At 40.1% G+C, this 20,849-nt stretch overlaps 1 protein-coding gene across 6 annotated transcripts in view; it reads right to left on the bottom strand.

The window, feature by feature from the left end:
• Positions 1-7,053, bottom strand: part of PHLDB2 (pleckstrin homology like domain family B member 2) — a 131,842-nt gene extending 124,789 nt beyond the window's left edge. For 5 of the 6 annotated variants that reach the window (XM_007493651.3, XM_001362412.5, XM_007493654.3 and 2 more), the window contains exon 1: positions 6,857-7,020. The gene's annotated coding sequence lies outside the window, so the exon portion shown is untranslated. Of the gene's footprint in view, positions 1-6,856 lie in introns of all 6 variants that reach the window. The other variant, XM_007493652.3, reaches the window with a different exon arrangement.
• Positions 7,054-20,849: the final 13,796 nt, after the last annotated feature.

The raw sequence follows: 20,849 nt of genomic DNA, 5'->3' as shown, positions 1-20,849 counted from the left end.
CAAACCAAGTATCAGTCACTTACTAGCTGTGTGACCCTGGGAAAATTACTTCATCTTGTTTGCCTCAGTTTTCTCATCTGTAAAATGAGCTGCAAGAAGGAAATGGCAAACCACTCCAGTCTCTTTGTCAAGAAAATACCAAATGGGATCATGAAGAGTTGGACACAACTGAAAAATAACTAAATGACAACAACAATTGAGTTATACTCATTTACCAGTTCATGGAACTAGAAGACTATGCTTAGAAAGGTGTAATTAAACATCAGAAATACAGATGAATCCAATTTATTCTAGATGCTGTGTGTTTAAGGGCCTTTCCTACAGTGCCAAGAATGCAAAGAGATGGGAATTAGATAAAATATCTATGAGAATAATAATATTTAGCTTTGCAAAAGCTTAAGATTTCTGCATCTAACAGTTAGTCCCCAAGATGTGCATATAAGAAGCAAAAAAAAAAGTTCAGGAATTCTAGGAAGATGGTTACCTAGAGGAAGTTAGCTCTTTGCCTTGCCACATCAAATAATGATATTAAATAACAATAGTTGCTAACATGTATATAGCAGTTACTATGTATCAGATACTGTACTAAATGCTTTACAACTATTATCTCATTTGATACACAGAACAACTTTGCAAAGTCGGTGCTATTATCTCCATTTTACAGATGAAGAAACTAAGGCAAACAGAGGCTAAATGATTTTCCCTGAGTCACACAGCCAGTAAGCATCTGAGATCAAATTGGAACTTGGGTCTTTCTGACTCCAGGCCCTGGGCTTTGTCTACTGAACCCCCTAAGAAAATACATAAAGAATCACAAAATGCTGCTGATTCAACAAAGATAGGAAGAACCTAATTCCATACTCTTTCTTACCAAAAAACCCACAAACCTCTCCTCCCAGGTTGAAGGCCAACTCACTGACCTCCTCTTCATTCCTGACAACTCCTACTCAGGCCTCTCTGTAGCAAACTGCTATCAGGTCAAGTATAGCAATACATCTCATCTCTCCTGTCCACTGCAGCAACTTTAGGTACAGCCTTCTGGGGACCGATCACTTGGCAGAGTCCCAAAGGGGACCCTGCTCCTCCCAGGTAGGCTGAGAGGCCTAATTGTCCTGATACTAGCACCCCTGACTTTCCCTCCCATCTCTCACAGCCCACCCACCTAGAAGCATGGATCCTTTTGGCAGCTTCAGATTTAGACAAAGACTTTAGGAGTTAATCCCATGGCTGTGTTCCAAGGGGAATCCCCCACACTCAGGGAGACTTGAGGTCTCTGAATCAGACCAAGCTCATGCTTCAGAAGAAAGGGGACAGCTGTGCAGAAGTGTGGAGACTGGAGAAGGAAGGATACCAGAAGTATATAGCATTGCTTGCAATTTGTAATACAGTACAGGACTAAAAAGGGAGCCAGCAAGAAGGAGAGAAAGGAAGAGATCTAACTGCAAAGGTTTTTGGAATACCACTGCCCCACTGGCCTCTGAGGTGGGGTCATCCACCTTCCCACCTCCTCCAGGCAGCCTAAAGACTAAAGAAATTCTTAGAGAGGAAATCCTGGTCAAAATAGAGGGCAGCGGTCTGAGTCACTTCCACACCTGGGGAGACTCTGACCATGTCCCAACCTGATAAGATAAGAGAACAAGAACCAAGTTAAAACAGTACTGGTCATTCATAAAAGAAGGGACTACTAACAAGAAGCAGACCAAAGAAAAAATCACATGAAATAGAGAAAGAAAAAAAAAACAACAAATGACTAATGAATCAATCAGTATTTATTAAGAGCCTACTATGTGCCTCCCACTGGTAAATGCTAGAGATAAAAAGGCAAACAATAGCCTCTACTCACACTCACAATCTAATAGAAGAGACAACATGAAAACAATTTTGTACAAGCAAAATATATACAGAATAAATTGGAGGAAATCAACAGAGAGAAGATGGTAGCATTAAGGGAGATAAAGAACAATGTCAAAGAAATAGGAGTCAATTTGTGATTTTATTGCCATAAAGAATTCAAAAATGAGATAAATTCCTCTATTGATGAACAAAAATGACTGCAATGTGTAGCCTTCATTATCTGAGGCTCTGAAGAGCTAAGTGACTAGTCCAGGATCATATATCCATATTTAGAGGTGGAACTTGAATTCTGATCATTCTGACTCTAAGGTTTCTTCTTTGATGAACAAAGAAATAAGCTAGAAGTTAGACATCTGAAGGAAAAATCTGCCAATCTAACAAGAGGCTGGAAGAACTAAACTGGAACAAAAGAAGCAAACTCTTTAACTAACAGTACATTCTCTAAAAAGAGAACAGAAGTTGAAAGAAAAAATTAGAAAGAAGGAAAATAAAGAAATAAATACAAATAAAGCAAGATTGGAAAAATGCATGAGAGTACAACCAAACAAGAATACTCAATTTCCAGAGAAGATTGAAAATGATCATCTAAAGATTATAGAAAAACCATATAAAAAAGAAAACCAGGATATCACAGTCCAAGAAATAATACAGAAAATTTGCTCAGAAATAATAGGAGTAGACAGAAATGTACAAACATAAAACAGGGGGCAGATAAGTGCCTCAGTGGGTAAGAGCACAAGACTTGGAGTTGGGAGGACCTGGTTCAAATTTGGTCTCAGATACTTCCTAGCTGTGTGGCACTGGGCTTAACCCTTTCTCTAGTCTTTGTCTTTTTGTCTTAAAGTTATTACTAAGAAAGTAAGATTTTTAAAAAATATATAGTTGAGAGAAATACATGAGGCATCAACAGAAAGGAATCCCAAGTTTAACTTACCAAGAAATATTGGAACCAAACTTCAAAACTACTACATAAAGGAAATATATGCAACTGCAATTGGGCTTTTATGTAAAATATTTCTAATACTGGTAATAGCTTACTTAGTACATACCCATGAACAGAATATTTTGAGTGCTTTATTTAATTAATCCTAGGAAACTAAATAACTGGATATCATTATCTCCTATTAGGGAAATTCAGAAACGAGTGTCTAATAGAAAGGATGCTGGCCAAGAATTCAGGAGACCTGGGTTTGAATCTTGGATCTACTATTGAAACTTGGATCTAATCACCTGGACAAGTGATTTAATCTGACTGGGCCTCTGTTTCTCCATTTGTTTAGAAAGGAAGTTGAATTAAAGGCCTCCAAGATCCCTTTCTGGTAGGAAAGAATGATTTTGACAACTTTCATACTTTATACCACAAACTTATCTGGAAATAAAGTTTCCTAGCTTCCTGGTCCAAAGCTTTAAGTATACATCTGTCCATTCATTAAGATATGAAGACTATTCCAATTTTCCTGGATATCTGAGGACAATATAGACCATCTTTATAAGCCTGTTGATTTCTCTTTAGTTACATCTCATTTTTCCCTTACATGCTTTCTATCATATCTCCCTCCCTCTCATTTGGCCAGGGAATATCAACAATTTTTATGAGCTGAAGTCTGTTCCATTAATCTCTGTGTATACATACCCTGTACTCCTATAACAAAGACATTTGGAGTTCAGTTAGTCTTGCATATGGCTAGCAGCACCTGGGAGACTGGATGAGGTAAGTGTTTGTTTGAAACTGATTGGTTGAAATGCTTCATTTTGTACCTGAGTTTAGAAAGGAGCATCTGTTGTGTCTGTGAACCCATCTGCTGTCCACTTTACCCTGGACGGTATGGTACAGACATCAGTAGAGTGACATAGGTCATGAACAATAGAAATGAACATCTCTTCCTTGGGGATGCTTCACCAAGACATATGTTATATGTCCCCTGGGGCTAATGCCAAATCAGCCTCCATTCAAAGGCTACATATGGTAAGTCCTGAATGCAACATCCTATATCTTTGGCACAGAAGGAGGAGACACAGGTCTCAAAAGATTCCTTTTCCCTGCCTGTGGATTTTGTACCTCTATCAGCTCACCCAAACATAAAGAAAAATAGCAGGCAATTACTTGTAACTTAACACCTGTAATATACTTGGTGATTCTTAAATACAAAGATTTCCTACAGGCATAAAGAATCTTAAAATGCATTCTTCCTGGGTAGAGCCAGCACACACTGTAAAACAAGTTCTCCAAGGAGCCAAATTAGTGTTATGAAGCCTGTTAAAATATGCCCACGGGCAATGATGCAGTATTATGGGGGATTGTAGATTAAGTAGATCATTTGGAACTTGTTTCTGTTTGATGCAGAAGACATGTACAGGTTAATAATCAGTTAAAGGGATGGGAAAAGACTTAAACATCTGCATGGGCAATCTAACTCATGAAATACATGTGCTCTTGGAATCGGTGCAAAATAACTCTCCTTCCAAGCTTGCAGTTTGGCAAGCTCACATGCTATGGGCTAAAAATTAACAGTCATAACCCCCATTGCTAGTCTAGTAAGATGATTTGAAAGAAATCTGATTCTCTCATTTACTTTTCCAGTATAGTTTTGGATTAAGAATAATCTTTCTTTTCATAACTGGGAAAAATAGCTGGGGAGAGGGGAGAGGATGAAGCAAGTTAGCTATTCATTGGTAAATCAATTAAAAGTTGTCCTCTTCACCTCTCTCCCCCTCTATTTCTTCCACATCCCCTATTTCTATAAATAAAAGGAAGTTCTTTTGGAAGCTCTGGCTTCAGTCAGGCTCCTGGAAGAGGAATTATGAGCTTCTTGACATAATTTTCTCAGAATTCTCTGATTCTCCCATCTCCATTATGGATCCAGAGTGCACCCCCTACACTCAAGGTCTTGGGCCTCATTTCTAGGAGCAACAGCTGCCAGCTGCTTGAAACAGATTGAAGATTGCAAATTGAGCAAAATGATGACTGTTCTAAAACCAAACATCTCATTTTTCCATTTGTCAGTGAGATTGGGATTTGTAAACCTCTAGGTCTCAAGAGGTGAAGGCTGCACTAGTTACTTATATTATTCAAGTGCAATAATTCTTCTTTCTCCCAAGTAATAATGCATGTGCCTCTTCTATGGATAATCCATAATGCCTTTAAATGACCAAGTTAAAGACATGAAAAAGGCCACTGTTTGATTGTTTTTTCAAAGGAACTTAGGTCTTCTTCCTTATAAATATTTACACAATCGAAGACAATAGCACCCAGGAAATGAGCCCTTCTTTTTTAATAGTAGACAACTTAAACGTTTATTCATTCAAAACCCAACAACTTGTTGCTATCCTCCTAGACTCCAAGAATCCCCTACCACTTCCAGGGAACACATTTAACCCCTTGGTGATTCATTGAAATATCAGACTTCTGGCAGAACTGAATAAAGAATCCAGAAGAAACCCACAGGTTATCAAAACATTCATTAGTAAACCAAATAAAACAAAACCCCAAACACCTAACATATCAACACAGCTATAAATGGCATTCATAAGTAAAAACGTGTAAGTGGAAGGGGGGGTCACATCAATATTAACTATCAATATTTTACTGAGTTTTTAAAAAAGAAATCTAACAAAATCGTCACTTTGGGGGGGGGGGGTGACTATTCTCTATTTTCCACTCCCCTCAGCACTTGGGTGGAGCAATATTTACAGTGGTAAATTACCTAACAGCCGGAGACTTCTGGGGAGTTAAGGGGATGAGAGGTGAGAGAAGAGATGAGAGATGAGCCTCGGGCAAAACGGTAAGGGCAAGAGTAGGGAGGATAAAAGGTAACAGGCTTAGTCAGAGATTCCGAGATTTCGACCTGGAAAGGCCCTTGAAGGTCATCTAGTCCGCCCCTAACCCCCATTTTACAGACTAGGAAATTAAAGCCCTGGGAAGTTCCGTGCCTTGCTCCAGGTCACACAGGAAATAGAGAGCAGACTCCCATTAACACCCAAATCCTTTGACTCCAAATCCAGCACTTTTCTCCTCCAGTCTCACTTTTCCCCAGTCTGCTAGGTTTTCCTTTTGCATAAGAAGGGTAGACGGATTTATGGGGGAGGTAGATTCAATTTACAAAGCTCTTTAAAACAGGAAACACCAGCCCTTGGAGCTACTGCCTGTCAGCCTTTTAATTTCCTGGCTCTGGCTGGGGTGAGCCAGGTCTTCTGCGCTTTTAACAAATGACTGACTGGATCTGTTATTAAATCTCCCAACCAACAACAAAAAAAGCGGGGAGAGGGCGAACATCCCCTTCCTCAACCAGCTGGGGCTAGCAAGCAGGCTGTTTTCCAAAGCTGAACACGGGGATACTCCAAACTCTTAGAAAAGGCAACAAAAGCAAGCGACTGGCTTCGGAGGGCTTAAGTGACTTATAGGTAACCCTTACACACGCAGAGTAAAGTAGGAAAAGTCCCAGCCGGGAAGCTCCCTCCAGATGCCAAGTTCTCTGGCTCGGTTTCTTCCTCCAAAAGCTCCACTGCTGCCCAGTGCTAGCTCTCATTACACTTCAGGACAACCGCAGTTGTGCACCTCTGTCCCAAAACCCCATCCAAAGAAAGGTACTTCTGGGGTCCCTGCAAATCTCTTAAACTCCCTTTTGAGAGTTCTCAGGAGAGAATCACGGAAAATGTCTCCCCTATTTGACAAACACCGTTACCCGGGCCCCCACCCAACACATATTCCCACTCTACAGAAACCAAGATGAGGGAGAAGACTTTTAAGCATCTGCTTCCCTCCCCCGACAACGTACTCTGGCCCCAGGACCTCTAGATCCAGCGCCAAGTGGAGGTCCCCCAACAGTCCCCACATCTCCTTGGTACCCCCCAAAAGACACGCAACTTTTCTGATTCCCATCAGACCCCATACCTTTCTCTACTCAGCACCGACACCCCCCCCCCTCCACCCCTCCGCCCTGCTTTTGTTTCTAGTACCGGGGGTGAAAAAGAGCAAAGAAACTTCTTCTCGGTCCCCACTAACCTTGTCATCTTCTCTGCTGCTTCTTGCTGTTGGTTCCTGGCCGTCTCTCCCTCTCGACTCGGCCCTTGCCCTGCCCTGCCTTGCCCTGCCCTGCCCTGCCCTGCCCCGCTCACCGAAGTCCCAATCTCAGTCCGTCCGCTCCAGATGCAGCCCGCCCTCTACGGACCTAGACCGAGTAGCGCTCACCCCCCACCCAAGGGCCCGCCAGATCTCCTCCACCTCCTCCTCCTCCTCCTCCTCCTCACCGCCCCGCAACCGGCTCCAACCAACTCCAGCCAGAGAGGGAGAGAGAGGCCCTCGAACCCACTGAGACTAGGGAAAGAACCCTTCTCGCCTCCGCTCCCGCCAAGGGGCAATAGTCCTAATCACTAGTCCGTGACGCCGAATCCCTAGCCCGAGCTGGGAAGGGAAAGGAAAGTACGTGTCCGGAGTTCTCTCTGGAAGCTCCCCCTTCCTCTATTGCAGTGGTTGGCTCTGCTTCTACCCGCCCGCTTCAGTCCCCTTATTTATGACCCTGGTTAGGACTGTTGTTATTCCTATTAATGAAGATGGGGATAAAGACTTCTGGAGGCAGATTGCCAGGATGGCTGGGCTGCTGGCGCTTGTTATTACGCCCCATTACGGGACACTGTCTGTTCAAAGCGCGGTCGGCAGCCACTCATTAGTGATTTTTGTGGAAGAGGGGCGGAATGGGGTAGGATCTACATTTTACTCCACACCCGCTAATTGAACTTCTCCCGGGAAATTCCTAGTGACTGCAACCACCTTTTGACAGTTTACCTGTGGGGCAGTTTCCTTAATGTGTCATAAAGCTGTAGACAGCAGATTCATTACGGGATGGAAGGGATCGTTTGTATGCTGGTAAGTGAAATTAAAACAACAACAACAACAAAACATCGTAGCCAACACCTTCAACCTTTTCCAGTTGTACAGTGGGAAGAACATCCGAGAACTGGAATCAAATTCCACCTCTTGGGTTTCAACGAGATAAAAGAGACAAATAATTCATATGTACAAATTATAGCCGCTCTTTTTGTGAAGACAATTAAAAACTCTTGGGGTACCCATCAATTGGAGAAGGGATGAACAAATTATGGTATGTGGATGGCGTAGAAGGCCAGTTTCAGAGACACTTAGGAAGAGGTTTATAAATTATTGTGGAGTGGAGGGAGCAAAACCAGGAGAACAATTTCTACAATAGCAGCAATGTTGTAAAAACAAAATTTTAATGACTTGAAAAACTCTGGTCACCTCAATGCAATCATCAACCATATTCCAGAATGGGGCAGCTACATGGCTCAGTGGCTCATGGGATAAGAGAGCCAGGCCTAGAAATGGGAGGTCCTGGGTTCAAATATGGCCTTTGACACTTCTAGCTGTATGACCCTAGGCAAGTCTCATCACTCATTGCCTAGGCCTTACCACTTCTCTGCCTTGGAATCAATACACAGTATTGGTTCTAAGATGGATGGCAAAAGTTTTTGTTTTGTTTTTTTTTAAAGGAAAATATCCACTTTTTCACAGAAAAGTGATGAACTCAATATGCAGGATGAAGCACATTTTTGGATATGATCAATATCGAAATTATTAGTTAAAGTTGTTTTGTTTTCCTACTCCCTCCCCCCCAGTAGAGGAATATGGAAGAGAGAGAAAATAAATACTTGATAAATGGGAAAAAGTAACGGGAAAAAAAGGAAAATGAGGAGTTTTATTAGGTGACTCCTGGGGTCCCCTTCAACTCCAGATCAGATTTTGTGAAAACAAATACAAATGCTTAACAGTTTGAGCTCCTTTCTGTTAACCCATCCTTGAGGAAGCTGCCAAATGAATACTATATCAGTCAACATTTATTAAATAGCTACTGTGGCCAGGCAGCTAGGTGGCGCAGTAGATAGAGAATAGGGCCTGGAGTCAATAGGACCTGAGTTCAAATCCAGCCTTAGACACTTGCTAGCTGTGTAGACCTGGGCAAGTCATTTAACCTCTGTTTGCCTTAATTCACTTGAGAAGGAAATGGCAAACTTCTCCACTCTTTGCCAGGAAAACCCCATGGACTGTAGGTATGATCCTGAGGAGCTGTACATGACTGAAAGACAAACAAACATGTATCAAGGATGGTACTTAGCAATGAGGATACAAAAAGAGTTATAAGACAATTCTTGCCTTCAAGGAGCTTACAGTCTAATGGGGGAGACTATAAGTAAACAAATATGTACAAAGCAAGCTATTTACAAGAAAGGAATACTAGGAATGGGTCAGGAGGAAGTAATTAACAGCGGGGAAGCAATAGGATTAAGAAGGATTGGGGAAAGTTTTCTGGTAAAAGAAGAGGTTTTAATCGGGGCCTAATGGAAGACTGGGAGGTCAGTAGAGGGAGCAGAGGAAGGAAAGAATTCCTGTTTTGTGGAAAAGGCAGGAGGCCAGTATCACTGGTTGGAATATTTTTGGGGAGTGAAGACTAGACAGCCAGGAGGGGGAATGCCAAACAATGCATTTTGTATTTGCTCATGGAGGCTACAGGAAGCTATTGAAGTTTAGGTTGTGTCAGACCCATATTTCAGAAAAATCACTTTAGTGGCTATATGAAAGATGAATTGGAGCAGAGAGATATTCATGCATTCAACATTTAATACATATTTATCAAGTGGTATAATGGAATGATTGTTGGATTTGGAATTAGAGAATCTTAGATCCTTTGCTACTCTGGGCCTCCTCTTCCACATCTGTAAAATGAGAGTAGCCATGGACTAAAGGACTTCTGAGTTCCTTCCTAAATCTAAATTTATGGTCTTATTAGCATAAAGTGTCAGACCTCAAGGACCTCATTATATCATTTATGAGATAAGACTCAATAGTTATTTGGTCCTTGATAAATCCTTTAGAGAAGAGAAAGATAAGTACTGTAAGATTTCAAGGGATGGAGAAAGAAAATCACTTTTCTGTAGAATGTAAACTTCTAGATAAAGACTTTTTTTTTCAATCTTGTATCTCCAGTAGCTAGCCCTCTGCCTTGATGTGTTCTGGGCTGGACATCCCCTTTTTAAATTAAGTCTGATATTGAAGAGATCATTCCACAATGAACAAAATAAGACTTATGTATGCTTATCACCTAATCCTGATGTTGAAGCTCATAGGTCACTCTTCCCTTCATGTGTCTTCCCTAACTATCTCCAGGTAGAATATTTGCTTTATACATTTCCTGCTCTTTCTCTCCATTATCCCTCTCATAACACCCCACTGGGTCCTAGGAAAATATGAAACTGAACACATTGGTCAGGATCAGTCAATGGACTGATCAGTCCAATCAGGTCAGTAAATGGACTTCTTACAATTCTATAAATTACTTTGGGACTATTAATGCCTCTATAATTATAAGTATGATTATTTTTTAAGTCTTTATTCTGTTTTAGAATCTATAGTAAGTATCTGTTTCAAGGCAGAAGAGCTTTAAAGTTTAGACAATTGAGATTAAGTAATTTGCCAAGGCTCACACAGCTAGGGAGTGTCTGAAGCTACATTTGAACCCAGGACCTCTCATTCCAGGTCTGGTACTCTATCCACTGAGCCATCCAACTGCTCCTATGCTTATTTAATTATCATAAGGAAAGTATTCATACTAAAGGAAAGAATGGGCTTGTCTCATCCTATTTTGAAATCAATAAGCTTTCCCTGATAGAAAATAAGTTCCTTGTGGGCAAATACTAATTCATTTTTTTGTCTGTGTGTGGAACAGTATTCTCCCTTCTTCTGGCAGGGCACCTCTCATTTTCCAAGATCATTTGAATATCGGTGACAGTGTCCTGTCATCTCTTCCAATCCTTTTGGTGCCCTAGAGTGTAGCTCTTGGGGAGGCAAATATCTCAAATATATTGAGGGCACCTATGTGTTCTCTGACTATAACTTTACTTTCTTTGGTAGCAATGCTGTTAGCCATTTTGATTACAACATTTCAGGGCAAAGGTCATCAAAAAACAAACAAAATAAGAAAGGCAGCTCTGCCTTCATATTGTCATCCTAACCCACAGTCCTATCTTTTCTTTGTTCTTCTTCTTCCCTGTGTAGCTTTAAAAAATATCTTTTTTTTGTTTTTTTAGCCTTTCTTATCTACTAAGATCATTCTGAGCTCTCCTAACATTTATTAAGCACCTACTATGTGCTAGGTATTGTGCTAAACACTGAGAATAAAGAGAAAGACAAAAAATAAAAGCAGACCCTGCTCTCAAGGAGCTCACAGTAGAATGAGGAGAGACAGCTTTCAAACCAAGTACAAAAAAAAAGATGGATATGATAAAGTGGTCACATAGAGAAGGCACTAAGATTAAGGAAGACTGAGAAAGGCAGAAGGTGAGACTATAATGGAGTCTTGGAGAATCTTGAATGTCAATACTTTTTAAACAATGGGGAGCCATTGAAGGTTTTAGCATCTTACCTATTTTTCTTTTTTTGGCAAATGGGATTAAGTGATTTACCCAGAATCACACAGCTAAGAAGTATTTGAGGCTAGATTAGAATTCAGGAAAATGTCTTTCTGACTCCAGGCCAACCTTCTCTCCACTGAACCACTTGGCAGCCCCCTAGCTTTCTTTAAAAAAAAAAAAAAAGCAATTGAAAATCATTACATGCTCAACTCAGTAGCAAAGCACAAGTAGAAACTGGTGAAGACATCATGTGGCAAATAATCAGCATAAACTTGTGAGAGACATGGAAAGACCAATAACCCAACATGTCTTTGCTTTCTGAGATTGTTGGTTGACTCCATTCTCTGCTTTGTATTTTAATCCTATGACATTCTTAAACCAAAATTTTAAATTAATATAAACCTGTCTTCAATCAAAGCTCTAGAAAAATTAGGAATGTTTCATGAAATTCTGAGGCACAATTTTTTTTTCTCATTCTCAGTCTATTGAAATTAGATAGACAGGAAAGGGATGTTGTGTGGTGTGAGTGTGTGTGTGTGTGTGTGTGTGTGTGTGTGTGTGTGTGTGTGTGTGAATGCTGCCCTTAGGTCTAGCTCACAGGATCCCAGTGTTTATGTGGCCCCTCTTTCTAATCACTTGAAGATCCAGAATCAGTCCATTTTTCCTGCATTGGAGGCTCCAAACAATGAACTTAACCTACCTGTTTGCAAACCACAACAAAAAAAACCTCCCTGTTTGCAAACCACAGCAAAAACTAAATGAAGTGGTATAAAAATCAGGAAGCAATTCTCTATGTAGCTGAATTGCTAGCTTTTCATTTTTCCTTTGATCAACCTGACTGGGTTCTGTGTTTCACTGCCTGGTCCCCCTCTTCAAGGCTGATTTAGTTGTACCAAGAAACTCTTGATTTTGCAGACTTCCTTCGAAGTTAGACCCTAGGCAACTCTTTAGTTTCTCACCTCACAAAGGACCAAGATATTCTCCCTTATATATTATCTCTTTCAACTGCCTTGTTTTACTGATGAAAAAGTTAGGTAAAGAGCAAAGAGTAGTTTATTATTCCCTTCTCTAGCTCATTTTACAGATGAGGAAACTGAGGTTTGCTAAGTGACAGAACCAGCTAATTAGAAATTTGAGGCAAATGAGGTGAAGTGATTTGCTCAGGGTCACCCAACTAGTATGTGGTTGAGCCCAGTTTTGAACTGCAGGAGATGCGTCTTCCAATCTCCAGACTTGGCTTTCTATCCATTTTGCCACCAGCAGGTCTTCTGTAGATGGGATTGGAGTAGAAAGCATTCTGGATAGATGGAACAATATAAGTAAAAGCTAAGAGGCAGAACATTACAAGGAGAGTTTGGAGCATGACAAATAGTCCAGTTTGGCTGAAGGGTCAAGTAAGAATGTGTGAAGAGTGTAGTACAAAAAGTTTGGTAACTGGAACTGGATGGGACCAGATATGGAATGCCTCTTACTCAAGACTTTATTCCCCAGATAATAAATGATGTAAAAGTTTATAAGCAGGAGGTTGAGCTCTGTACCAAGAGCATTCCTCAGGTTGTAGTCATGGGGATATAGCTTTATGGGAAGGATAGAGTAGAAAAGTGAGACTATTTGATGGTCATTACAGGAGACCAAGTAAGAAGTGATGGGGTGGGGGGAAGGGGCAGGCAGAGTAACAAAGTGACTCAGTGGATTGAGAGCTATGATGGAGGCTGGCACTAAAGAAAAAGTGCTAGGCTGAAGTGTATGAAATTGATCACCTCGACAGGGGAGGGGCCCCAAGAGATTGGAATCTTGAGGAGGAGAAGACTCTGGCTGATAGAGGAGTTGGTCTGTCTCAGTTTTAAGAAGCCGAAGGGAGAGGGTGAAAAAAAAAAGACTTTCTCCTGAGGGTTACCCACTTTTCCTGCTGGTGACTGGAAATCTTCCCCCCAACACTTCCCAATTGAAGGACTTTCTGAAGAGAAACCTGAGCAGACTTTGCCTCAGCTCCTGTTGCCCAGGGGTGAGTCAACCTGCCTTTCTCTCAGGGGGCTCAGGCTGCCAAGGTCTGAGTTCTGTTACAAGGGAATCACTTTAAAAGACTGATATATATTAATTAAGGTCGCCAAGGAATTCAGCTATGTAATTCCTAAATGAAAACTCAAGTTTGCAGTCAATCTTTTATGGAGTTTAATTACAATAGGAGGAAGAAAGGAATTAGAGATAGAGAGAGAGAAAAAGGGAGAGAAAGGAATAGGGCTTAAATACCCCTTCTGTTTAGGCTGGGCCAAAAGGCCCAAGCCCTTAGATAGCTGGGGCAAAGAAAGGAGATCAGTCCCTATTACTCACGTGACCAAAATGGAGAAACAGTCTCAGAGGCCCCCACCTTCAGCTTCCTTCAGAGCAAGCTTCTCAGAGTACACTGCCACCACTCCGATCAACTCCTCAACCACCCTGAGTCTTCAGACACCCCCCTGATCTTTAAGGAAACCATCCAAGTTGCCTCCCCTCAGTTCTCACATCTACCAATCACTGTCCATCAATTTCCCTGTGCCAATGGAGGCTCTAGCTTAACCCAGGACCGCCCAGAGGCTTTGCACATGTCTGTTGAAGGTCATATTTTCAAATGATTAAATCTTTGCTCCTTTGCTACAGCCCTTTCTAAATCCTGTTAACCTGAGTAGGGTAGAGATTGGAATAATTAAATTTTGATCTAGGCTGCAGCCCTTACTCAATCCTGTTAGGACTGAATAGGGTGGAGATTGATTCCAAGTATTTCCATTGTATCAATTCTAAAATCAATCATGACTCAAAGAAATTCCTGTTCTATGCTTAAGCATAGGTCAAAGTCCTTTCCATTGTTCAGCAAAAGGTTTCTGTCCTAAAGTAATCTTAAGAAGGGAAGAGAAGGAACCTCCCATGCCAATGGGGTTCCCATTCCAATAGACTATCAGTAAGAAATTTTCCAAGTATGAAATATCCCAATGGTGAAATTTCCAACATTTATAAGTCTAAGGAATTTTGAGGTTCACAGTTCCCCCCAAACTCGAGGAGGGAGGGGAAAGGGTTTAGATAGAGACAGACTCCCTTTCCCCACATTCCTTTCCCATTCTTCCCTGCCTGTTATTCCTTTTGTATTACCTGATTGAATTGACATTAAAAAGTTATCTGTTCCCTAAGCTGAGTGTGAGTAAACAGATCAAGGGGAGACCTTTTGGTCTCAAATAGTGGAGGGGGGACAAGAGGGACAAGAGCAAATTGGGGAGAGCAGCTTTAGCTTAGGAGGGAAGGCAGAAGGGGGAAAATCTTCAAACCCTCTTCTCTCTCTGAGGTAACCCTAAATATCAGCTGTCTCCACTGAGCCTTGCTTTGAGAAGGAAGGTTCTCTCTTTCCCCCACTCAATTCTGAAAGACCAAACCCCTGGGTTACAAATTAACCTCCCTTTATAATACAGAGCCAGGCCTAGAGTTAGGAGGTCCTGGGTTCAAATCTGTCTTAGACACTTCCTACTTGTGTGACCTTAGACACATTGCCTAGCCCATGTCACTTTTCTTCATTGAAACCAATATACAGTATTGATTCTAAGACAAAAGGTAAAGGTTAAAAATATAAAAGAAGTAATGAGGAAGACTAAACTTTTTTGGCAGTAGTAGGAAAAAAAGGTGCCTTGGAGGGATGTGTGTGGCAGTGGATTGAAAGGGACATAGATGTGGGAGACATTTTGAAAGGATCAGATTTAGAGGCTGACTGGTTCGGGGGGTTGGGGGGAAGATGAGGACTCAGGATGTAACAGAGAAATTTTCTTTCCATAGAATTCAAGGATTAAAATTTAAAAAACTATATTCCTTCCTTATATGCACGTAGCCCAGTTTTGTCTGCCAAAAATACAACCTCAGTTATTGAATCTTCGATGACTCTCCCTGTTGAAGAAATCTTACTAGCAATAGTGACAGGCCTGACCATATTATGATATTGCTCAGTTAAGTCAAGTGGGAAACTGGAAATTCAACTTTCTAGTTAGCTGGTTCTGTCGCTTAGCAAATTAAATTGCTCGCCTGATCTGTGTTTTCATAAGAAGAGGATAATCGCATTGACCTCCAAAAGCAAGTTATAGTACTGATTTTGTGCCAGATACTGTGCCAATCAGTTTACAGATATTAGCTCATCTGATCCTCATCACAAAATAGGATGAATAAAATGATATAAAAATGTGCTACATTCTTCACAAAGATATACTTTCGATGTCTGGTAACTGCTAGGCAGTACAGTGGATAGAGCTTGGACTCAGTAAGATTCATCTTCCCAAGTTCACTTTTGGCCACAGACACTTACCAGCTATGTGACCCTAAACAAGCCACTTAACCCTGTTTGCCTCAACTCCTCATCTGAAAAATGAGCTGGGGAAGAAAATGAGAAACCATCCTAATATCTCTGCTAAGAAAACCCCAAATGGGGTCACAGAGAGTCAGATACAACTGAAATGACTGAACAACAACAACGAAACTGCTAGGTAGTCATTTTAGAGCAATTATTTAAGCATAGTCGATAGTAATCTTTTTTATTAAAATTATTTAATTGGAGCTTCATTTGGATTTGTGTCTACTAGATTGAAAGCCCCCTGAAAGTATGGACTGGGTCTTTATATTTCTCTGTTGCTAAATGATTCACAAAGCACTGGGTCAGGATTCTTACACTTAGGATCTGTGTGACTCTGGGCAAATCACTTTGCCTGCCTCAGTTTTCTTAACTGTCAAATGGGGATCATAATGGTTTCTACCTTATAGGATTGTTGTGGAGATCAAATGAGACAGCATCTTTAAAGACTCTTAGCACAGTGCCTGTTGCATAGTAAACATTTAATGAATGTTTGCCCCCTTTTATTTCCCTCCCTCTCTCCTCTGGTACCCATTATATTGCCCTGCACATAGTAGGTTTAGAAGAGTATTTCAGTAAGTTATCAGAGTGAGAAGTCATTAAAAAAAAGCCTAATTCTTCAAACTCTCACATGTGGTTATAAATGAAGCACTACTGAATAAATAAAAAGGGGAATAACCAAAGAACCTCAAAGAGGAATGCCCTTTCAGATAAAGAAAAGGAAAGTACAGATCTGAACAAACAAAAAAACTCCTCTCCTAACAAGATGAAAAAAAAACATTAAGAGATGCTGAAGAGAAGTCACCAAAAGGGGGGGGGGGTTCAAATGTACTCCAACAATGTCCCCAGAAAGGAAGCTGGATCTAGCATAAGAAACATCAAAATAGGCTAAAAAACTCTTCAAAGGTAATAAGGAGAATGTACTAAGAGTGAAGAAAGATTTGGCCTCACAGTAAAACATCTGTCATCAGTAAAAATGGAACAAGACAAACTGATAACAGAAATCAACAAAATGGGGGAAAAAGTGGAAAAGTTATGTAAAGGCCTGGGCTCAAAAGGAAATAAAATTCTCAGCCTGGACAGTAAATAGGCAAAAGAAGCAGGAGAAAAAAAATGAAACAGGACCCAAGAACAACTCAACTGGAAACAATCTTAAAGATGGAGAGGGAGCTGGGTTGCATAGTGGTTAGAGTACTAGGCCTGGAGTTGGTAGGATCTGAGTTCAAATTTGACTAGAAACTTTCTAGCTGGGTGACCTTGGGTAAATCATTTAATCCCTTGCCCTTCTGCCTTAGAGTGGTTACTTGAAAAAAATAAAATAAAAAGATGATGATGGAACTGGAAAAGACTTGGAGACAAGAACTTGAAGAAAGGAAAGACTGTAAGGGAAAAAATTGTGTAGTGATTTCTAGAGGCTGACTCTCAAGGTATTTTTATTAAATTTGTAGCATTGAAAGATGCTACCCACTGCATAGAAGAAACTGAGTCTCAAAGCAGATTGATGCATTACATTTTCCACTTTATTTCTTTTATTAGCTTTTTCTTATATGTGGGATATGTGACTTCCTTCATGGCATAAGAAATATGGGAAATACATATTGCATGACAGCATGGTAAAACCTGTATCAGACTATTTTTTCTCAGGGAGAGAGGAGTAGAGGAAGGGAGGGAAAGAATACAGATAGCAAGATGTCAGAAAACAATTGTTAAAAGTTGTTTCTACATGTAATTGAAAAAAGGGGGGAAATATTTGTAACCTCAATGTTAGTGACCATTGATTGGTCTTTGAAGGAAGGTGTGTAATTCTGGAAATAAAATTGCTAGTATTAAGCATCTTAAGGAAAATGCTCATAGCCCTATCACAAATTATACATCCTAAATGAAACTTCCTAGTCCGCATATCTATTGCCAAATTTTGTCTTTTTGACCTTAACATCCTTCTTGTTCTTCTTCTTCTTCAAAAACACTTAACTTCTATCTTAGAATCAATGCTATGTATTGGCTCCAAGGCAGAAAAATGGTGATTAAGTGACTTGCCCAGGGTCACACAACTAGGTAGTTTCTGAGGCCAGCACCTCCCACCTCTGGTCTCAATCCACTGAGCCACCTAGTTGCCTCCCAAATACCACCTTCTTTATGAAACCATATCTGATATCTAGCTCCATCCTCCCAACCCTAGCTACTAGGATACCTTCTTCCCAAATTACCTTGTATTCATTTTCTTTATATTCTATATAAGTTCATATTTATTCATGGTATATTTCCCATTAGAATGGAAGCTTCTTGGGGCTAGGGAATGTTTTGTTTTGTTTTTTTGTATTTATAAATTTTTTTTTTTTGTATTTCTAAAGCTTTAAATAGTATTTCACACATTGGTTGTTCAATTGTTTTAGTCATATCTGACTATGACTCTATTTGAGGTTTTCTTGGCAAAAATACCAGAGTGGTTTGCCATTTCCTTCTCCAGCTTGTTTTATAGATGAGGAAACTGAGACAAATAGGGTTAGGTGATTTTCCCAGTCATACAACTAGGAAGTATCTGAAGCTAGATTTGAACTCAGGAAGAAAACTCTTCCTGACTTTACACTTTGCTTTCTATCCATGGGGACACCTAAATGTGCTTTCATATAATATGTAATTAATAAATGTCTGTTGATTGATCAATATATATAAGTATAGGAGACAAAAGAAAAAAGTATTAAATGCCTTCTTCAATGAGTCTATCAGACAGCAGAGCATATTTTAGATCACTGACTATGTATATTCTTCCAAAAAGAACTAGCTATCAGATTCTGGGAGATACTATTTAAAGACAAGTGGGAAGAAATCAGTATTGCCCATTGTCCATTCTTCAAGCACAGAGATTTACAGTTTCAGAACCCATCAAATTGGATTCTTATGTGGCCTTTTTTTTTTCCTGTTGCACAAGCTAATTTTGTTTTATTTACTATTTGCCAAGCAAATCCTTCATTTTTTAAAAAAGAGGGACATTACTAACCCACTTTAGAGGGACTACAGAAATATTCAATTCATTATGCAGTCATCTTTCAATTAACTGCATAAATGGAAGGGAACATTAACACTTAATGGCTAATCCACTCTTGTCTGACTCATCAAAGTGAGGATTTTCAACAGGACATGATAATAGTTTCATGATTTGTTTCAAAATAATCTTTGATGAATTTCCAATTTTAATCAAACTTTATATTCACCAGTGCCTTTCTCTCCTTTTCCACTGTCCTCATCACCTCACACTTGACTGTCAAAATAAAATTCTGAGGGGAAGTAAATGGTTCAATGGATTACAAGCAAGGCCTAGAATTGGGAGGTCCTGAGTTCAAATTTGACCCCAGACACTTCCTAGTTGTATGACCCTGGGCAAGTCACTTAACCCCCATTACTTACCCCTTACCACTCTTCTGTCCTGGAACCAATACTCTGTATTGATTCTAAGATGAAAGGTAAGAGTTTTTAAAAAATAAAATAAAATAAAATTTTGACTTATCTAGCTGCTTCCAGGTTCTCCCCCTCAATCCATTCTACACACCATTGGCAAATTAATCTGCTTAAGAAACTGCTTAGAACATACCTCTCCTGAAAATGTTTAATATCTCCCTATTGCCTACAGGATATAATCTCAGTTCATGGGAGAACAGATTGAAAGCTATTAGGGATATGAGGAAACGCAGACCCAAAAAGGTGATGTGGTTTTCCCAAGGTCACCCAGATAGTGGCAGAGCTGGGATTCTAGCCCACAACCTCCTCATCCAGCATTCTTTCCACTGTACCATGCTTCCAGAATCTAGCCACCACCACTCCAACCTTATCTCCACTGCCGTGATATAGACCCAACTGATAGCATACTGGAATAAGGGAAAAAATATTACTGGGTTCCAGGATTTAGACTAGAATCTAGTGCTAATTTACATTCTGATAATAAACCAGGCTACTTTTGGTAATTCGTTTAAACTCTTTGGGCCTCAGTTTCCTCATCTATAAAACTAGAATAAACCTAGGTGATATCTAAATTTCCTTTTAGTTCTATGATTCAGAGACTCTCCAATCTATTCATTATTACTCAAATATATCATCTGTATTGTTTCCTTCCTCATCCTTTGCTCATACCATTCATTGCCTTAGATTTGTCAGTCCTTCTTACCTCTCCTTTATGATTGTTTAAAGTCCACCTCTGCCTTCAAGGTTTTGCTTAAGCTTCACTTCACTCCATGTAGGCTTCCTCAACTACCAGAGCCTCCCTCAGTGATCTTTTCCTTTCTGAATTTTGTCTCATTTTTAATCTGCACCATTTATCAGGCACCAGCATATGCTATTCCCTTTCTTATGGGTATTACAAGCATCACTGCCTTATTACAAGGAATAACAAGGCAAGTGGGAAGTATTATCATTCTATGTTTGCAAAAATAAAATAAAAGGAAAGGAAAACCAGAATACTGTACAGAAAAGTTGAGTTCTGTGTGTCTATTTTGATAACTGACTCATTCCAAAAATATCTTGGGGGAAAAAAAGAAACCGATTCTATTTTGAGCTTTAAGGAAATTAATTACAAGGTTTCCCCCAAACAATGAATGGGTTATTGGGGTCCCTTTCATCCTGGAAACTGTGGTTCAATTGTTCAGCTATGTCCTAGGTAACAAACAGCTTTCCTCTCTGATGGTTTTCCCAGTTCCTTTTTGGCTGCAATCTGACTTTACATGTTGATGAGTCATTGAAGTGGGTCAATCCAGCTTCACCCCCCCACCCCCTCCTGACAATCAGCTTTCGGTCTGAACAAAACCACAACATGTTTTCAATGATGTAAGAAAAGTGGTGACCTGAGAATACATAATCAAATCCTAGACAATGTTTTTAATTAAGAAACCACCACTTTTCCTGGTTGCTTAGATTTCAATATTTCAAGCAGATAAGAAAATACTCACTGAATTTTTTCTTGTAGATAGTCATTGTTCATTGTTCAGTCATTTCAAGTATTCCAGTCATATTTGACCCTTTGTGATCCCATTTGAGGTTTTCTTGGCAAAGAAAGCAGAGTGGTTTGCCATTTCCTTCTTTAGCTCATTTTACAGGTGGGGAAACTGAGGCAAACAAGGCTAAATGTCTTGCCAGGGTCCCACAGCTAGTAAGTGCCTGAGGCTAGAATTGAATTCAGGAAGATGTCTTCCTGACTCCAGGTCTAGCATTTTATTCCCTATGCTATCTA

Source organism: Monodelphis domestica, chromosome 4, assembly GCF_027887165.1.
Source record: "Monodelphis domestica isolate mMonDom1 chromosome 4, mMonDom1.pri, whole genome shotgun sequence".
Taxonomy (NCBI): Eukaryota; Metazoa; Chordata; class Mammalia; order Didelphimorphia; family Didelphidae; genus Monodelphis; species Monodelphis domestica.
The sequence above is the reverse complement of the archived record's forward strand: the minus strand, read 5'-3'. Positions and strand labels throughout refer to the sequence as shown.